The 6,183-nt window shown below is 34.8% G+C and overlaps 1 protein-coding gene across 1 annotated transcript in view; it reads right to left on the reverse strand.

The window, feature by feature from the left end:
* SERPINB7 (serpin family B member 7) overlaps window positions 1-5,905 on the reverse strand; it is a 29,501-nt gene extending 23,596 nt beyond the window's left edge. Inside the window, exon 1 of the mRNA XM_017867061.1 lies at window positions 5,563-5,905. The gene's annotated coding sequence lies outside the window, so the exon portion shown is untranslated. The remainder of the gene's footprint in view (window positions 1-5,562) is intronic.
* Window positions 5,906-6,183: the final 278 nt, after the last annotated feature.

Genomic DNA, 6,183 nt, shown 5'->3' on the forward strand with positions numbered 1-6,183 from the left:
GAATGAAATTAAAATAAGTTTTTTAACTTTTATTATGTCAAATGGGAGTTTGAGTTAAAAAATAAAAAACACTTTTCTAGTACAATGCGTGATCCAGAGTAGACATTCAATGGATTGAAGCTGCTGTATTTACTATTTTCTGTGAAGTGGTAGTAGTCTGTCCTATCCTAAAAGACAGCAAACATTTCCAGAAAGAATGTCCCTGAGGGACCCATACTCTGCACTGTGGAATTCCAAGCACAGAGAACACCACCGAGGCATGATGCCCTACATGATGCTGTTTTCCAGGGTCAAATTTAGCATTCGTTTTAACAAATGTAGAATTCGTTATAAGTCATACTCCTCAGTTACACCCAGGCACATAAGGTGAGAAAATCATTCACACCCTACATATCTGTAAGAAAGAACACCTATGTTCTTTCAAAAGTCACCCAGAAAAAAAGTATGTTGATTTTATATCTAATCCAAGTAATCCAGGGTAAAAAGCTGTGGCAATTGTGATTAAAGCTACAGGAGAAACTCTTTGCAACAAAGGAGATGAGAAACAATTCCAGTTAGGGCTGGGTACACAGGATGGGAGTTGGCAGGAAAAGGACAGCTTTATACAGTGCGTGATATTAGCAGTGCCAAAGGCCCTCAAACTTTTAAGGGATTCAAATCATATTTTATTTTATTTATTTTTTATAGTACTCTTTTATTATTATTATTATTATTATACTTTAAGTTCTAGGGTACCTGTGCATAACGTGCAGGTTTGTTACATATGTATACTTGTGCCATGTTGGTGTGCTGCACACTCGTCAGCACCCATCAACTTGTCAGCACCCATCAACTCGTCATTTACATCAGGTATATCAAATCATATTTTAGACCTAAAAATAAGTATTCCTTCTAAAACATGAAAAAAAGATCAAAATTAACAAGTTTACAATTAAATATCTGAAAACGAAATCTATGCTGATGTTTCTATTTAATTTAGTATTCGTAAGAATTTCATTAATTTTAGAAGAAAATTGTGTGCTGGATTCTCTCCATCCTAAAGGATTTCCAAGGCTTCATGCTGGTTGCTGAAAATCAGACAGTAGTATATGAAATCAATTGTTCTTAGGAAAGTAACTTCGAAAGCAAAGTCATTAATCCTTTCAAAGTATTTACAGTGAAAATTATATTTAGTAGAAGATTGGGTGTATTGTAGTGCTTTGATAAAATGTGAGCTAGAGCTTTTAAAATAAGACCTGAAAGATTTTTAAATGACCCTGTTTAGAAACCTGCTTGCACGGGCCAATGGGTGTCTGGAAGCTATCATGTCCCAAAGTGCAAAAATACACTTTAAGGTACATTTCTCTTTGTTGAAGTTCCAATTCTTCTTGTTGTTTTACAAATTATGCCTTACTATTTTAACCTTTGGGGCAAAAAAAAATTTTATACTTTTGAATAGTATTCTTTAATCACTTTCTAAGCACCAATCACAAATTTTCACATTCTAAACTTTCAGGCATCCTATTTCCATGCTAAATTATTAATGAAACTATAATCTTATTAAAGAAAAGAGAAGCTACACAAAAATGTGCTCATTCAGGATACAGAGTACATAAATGTTTAGCTTAGGTAAGTTTTATGGCAGAGAAATCTTCCAAAAAAAAAATCATGAGAGAGAAACATGAGCCAAGACATTCCTAGATAATTATAAATTCTCAAGTCATAACTCTTAAAATGATAGATGATACTACGTAGTATATACTTGAACACTCTTGTAGAGACATGTTCATGTATGTTTAAAATAAATACCAAAAAGTGTGTTCCATTTCACATAATTATTTTTATTATCTTTCTCTATGCAGGTGCACTGTTTAAGTTCCAGGAATAAAAGTAAGATTTGTTTCTCCTCATCTGATGTAAAGTCTGATTCTCATTGGCAAATAAACAATTATATTTAAGGCTGAACTGATGGTTTTACACACCAAAGTTTTCATCAGGTGACACATAAATAAAAATTAGCATGAGATCAAAACTGTGATTTTTCCTTTCATCTATAAATACTTTCACAGCAACTTAAATAGATAAAACATTAACAAAAAATAAACTAAGTTCAGGCAAGCCACCAACAGCTACCAATTGACTTGAGTCCCAGTTAAATAACTAAGGAAATCAAAAAGGAAAACAAATTGCATTAAATCTACCTAAGGAAGATGTCAGTGTGACACTACCCAGTGTTTCATTGTCTGGACATGGCAATGCAGGAAAGTTCTTTTCAAATTATAAAAGAACTTGGCTTTACAGTCTAACTTTTCATTTTGCTAAAAATATACTATATTCCTCTGTGTCTTGCATAAATATTTTAGCTTAACAAACAAGCAAGCAATTAATTTATAATTTTAAAGTTAACACAAATTAGCAAGTACTAATGGATGTTTTTACATCCCAAACTTCAGACTTGAGGGTCTAAAAGTCCACGGCAGCCTGAAGCCTATTTGATTCCTTATGGTCTATTTTAATCTGAGAACATTTTTATCCCTTTCATCCTGTAGCCAATATATTATGTGTGTCAAAACAACAATAAAAATAGATATTTTCTCACTAAAGCTTCTTTTAAAGTTTAATAAAATCAAATGGTAGTTTTTAAATAATGCATAAGAAAATTCAGGCACAAAACACATTCAATGAAACATGAAATTATGATACTATTTTATGGACCTAAACTTATTACACCTAACTGATAAATTATGTGCCTTAAATGCTTGATAAAAATATTATCTAGTCTTATGATACATAGAAAATTAATTATAGTTCATGATACATTATTTTTTTAAAAAGTTTTACATTTACTGAATTAGGATTATATATAGGAAAGAAATGAATAATCACTTGAATGTGATAAATTTTATTCTTGTCAATAAGTCAAATACGATGCTATACAGATACTACTGGGAGAAATATTTTAAATCTTTGTATTTCTTTTAAAACATAGTTTCAAATTTTGATAAACCTCTAATCAAATTAGTATATTATGCACTTAAAAGAGTTCAATTTTAATCTCAAAATTTAGTATATTCCAACCTATAATGCCTTAAATAAGAACACAGGAAATATAGAATCTAGATTTGCACATAATCCCCACTTATCTCTTCAAAGATGGAACATAAATTTTTCAGCTGTCATCCGATTCCCATGGCATTCTCCCACAACACCGCTTAAATCAGTCATAGACAAGCTGTAAGGTGGAGAAGCAGACAAGAAGACCAGTATCCAATCTGGATATTGTTTATGAGTTTAATGTCTCAGACACAAAGTAACCAAGATCTCTCTCTCTCTCTCTCTCTCTCTCTCTCTCTCTCTCTCTCTGTGTGTGTGTGTGTGTGTTTGTGTGTGTGTGTGTGTCTGTGTGTGTGTGTGTCTTTTTTCGAAGGATCTGGCCAGACTTTAAATTATGAACTTCAGAAATATTTACCTTACTGTCTTCATAGAGGAAGTTGGCCGCTGGTTGGGTGAGTCTGAAAGAGTTCCTTGCATTACTCTGAAATATAAAGCCTCTGACTCAGACACTCCCTACTTTTTTTTTTTTTTTATGATGGCCATGATAGTTTTAAATAATGTCATTAAAATGAATATGTTCAGGTGCTTTATAGAGCAATTTAAAAGAAGTCTGTAGAATATTAGCTACAGCTCTAATTCAAAGTAGTCAAATATATTTTTTTAATGAATCAAATTTTAGCATGAAATGTTATTTCATTTGATATTTAATATCACATAGTATTTTTATGTAGTAAATTTACATATCCCTACATTAAGGCACAACTGGCACTTCCTACATGTGGAAATTCAATTACTGATTTTTGTTGCTTATTTGATTCCTCCCTGCTCTGATTTTGGTGTTTGATGAACATGACTGAGCCCCACCTGGAATAATTCATATTCTGACATCTATAAATTCAACTATCATAGAGGAGTAGCACTGCCGTCCCAGAGAGGTGAAGAAAGCAAAGTGCTATAGAATAGAGTGGGCCTTTTCTCATCCATAAAATAAAAATTCACACCAATTACATTTTCGTTAGTACACACACACATATATATATGTGTGTTGCTATTTATGTGTATAATCACCAGCATGTAGTTATGCTGTATTTGGGGAACATTGTATTTAAGGGAGGTAAGTGAGCTGTCCCTCTCAGGAGAAGTAGGGTTGTACTTAGTGTTTCTGACTTTATCTTACACATTATTTCCCACAAGTGTTTGCCCATACTGCCTTTATTTTCATTGTATGGTTAATGCTAAAATTGAGTACGCTGACTGTTTGAAGCTCTCTAAGGTGAAGATGCTATCAGAGACAGAGATGCATTAGATTATATTGAGCACATGGAGAGGGATATCTACCAACAGAAAAGAAATACATTAGTGATAGGAACTTAGAAACCAAACAAATATCCAAAAATGAGTAAATTTGATAATTATTAACTCCAGAGAAAGCTTACATTGTGAAAAGTATATCATAGTACACTTTATAGATCAACTGTGGATAAAGTTATCATAGTCGTAACGATTTAAACCCCCCCAGTCCTCATTGGAAGTCCACTGGGACCCACTTCTTCCCTTTGTCTACCCGAGCTTCTCACAGACCTTGGTTTATCTAGTATACCCAAAAACTATGCTTCACACCGGCACATGGTCTTTCAGTTTGCACTATCTTAAGGCACACAAGAAAGTTTCTGACCACAAAACTCTACCCTCATCTTCTTAAGACTGTCTGAAATCACCATTGCAGTAGCCATCAGTTCCCACACCACTGATAGAAGTTAAGGTTTAGAAGGCAAATAAATCAGGCACGAAAGAATACACACAGTAAGATGTCCTTCATGAAAAGATCAAACCAGACAAACTGTTCTTTTAAGGATGCTTACGTGGGTGGATAGACTAAGCCAAGGATATAACTGCTTTAGTTACCCCTAGTGGGACTGGAGGTTTTGTTGGTAAAAGAATGGGGAGGGAGGTTTTAGAGGTTCTGGCGATGTTCCATTATTAAGTTGTATGCATCTATTGAATGCACCTTTATGTAGCCACATTATATTTCATTATTTTAAAACTCAACAACAACAACAACAACAGCAAGAACAAAAAACCATGAAGCCAAATGACCAAATGCTTCTGAGATAGGGTCATGGCACACTGTGTAGAACTGATAATTGATCTATTCCTGATAGCAGGTTTTGATGGACAAAGGGATGGGACCCCAAGCCAAGGATACACAGGCGTCAGTGAAGTAAAGAATGGAATGCAAAATAAGTCCAAGACTGACTGACATGGCCCAAGGAAGAGACCAAGTGTCACAGTGTTCTCTCCAGCAGAATCCAAACCCAAGCACATTTGTGTATGGTGGTACAAGCTGCCCCACCAGAAAAGCACCCCTCCAAGGAGGCGACCTGGAGAGATTTCAGACCTCTGAGCATGGTCATTGGCCATTTACATCTTCTTTGAGATTCATTAGTGAACTTACCTCTCACCTACAACAGAAGATAAGAGCAATAATGCAAATCAATAATTGGATAAGCAACTCAACAATGTACTCACGCTAGCATCTGATACCCAGAAGCAGTGATGGCAATCTGATCTCCTTTCTCTAGGTGATCGGTTCTCACTCACAAAGAAAATGTTTCCACACTTCTCAAGACTGTTCAGCCCTAGGTGTTTTTCCCCATGCACTTAGGAAGGTAATGAAGGAGAGCTTTGAAGGGAACCTGTTTTTACCACTACCTAATGAACCAAAGTCAGCATTTCTAGACAAAAATGTGTTCTAAAATTCTGAGAATTCAGTTTTAAAGACTGTCCAAAGGTGCAGCCTGCACCCTGCACAGGCAGCTGCTTATTGATAGGTAGACTTGGCTTCTGGGATGGCTTCCCTATGACTCAGAGCACAGCACTGTCCCTCAAGAATCGTATAAGCATTTAGGTTTTGGACCATGTTTCAAAATAGTATCTGACTAAGGTGGTTGTTATGTGGTTCATTCAGTTTGTATGTGAATCAGATTTGAGGAGGCAATATTCCCATCTCTGTTTCTTATAATGACAATGGTTTTAACATAACCAAAAAAAACAAATTTCAGAATCAACAGTATTTGTCAGCCTGGGTCAAAACATACTCTTCTGTGAAAAATGCACAAATAGACTAACTAGACATCAAATCAACTAAGG

The sequence above is a fragment of the Rhinopithecus bieti genome, unplaced genomic scaffold, assembly GCF_001698545.2.
Source record: "Rhinopithecus bieti isolate Rb0 unplaced genomic scaffold, ASM169854v2 scaffold_2272, whole genome shotgun sequence".
NCBI lineage: Eukaryota > Metazoa > Chordata > Mammalia > Primates > Cercopithecidae > Rhinopithecus > Rhinopithecus bieti.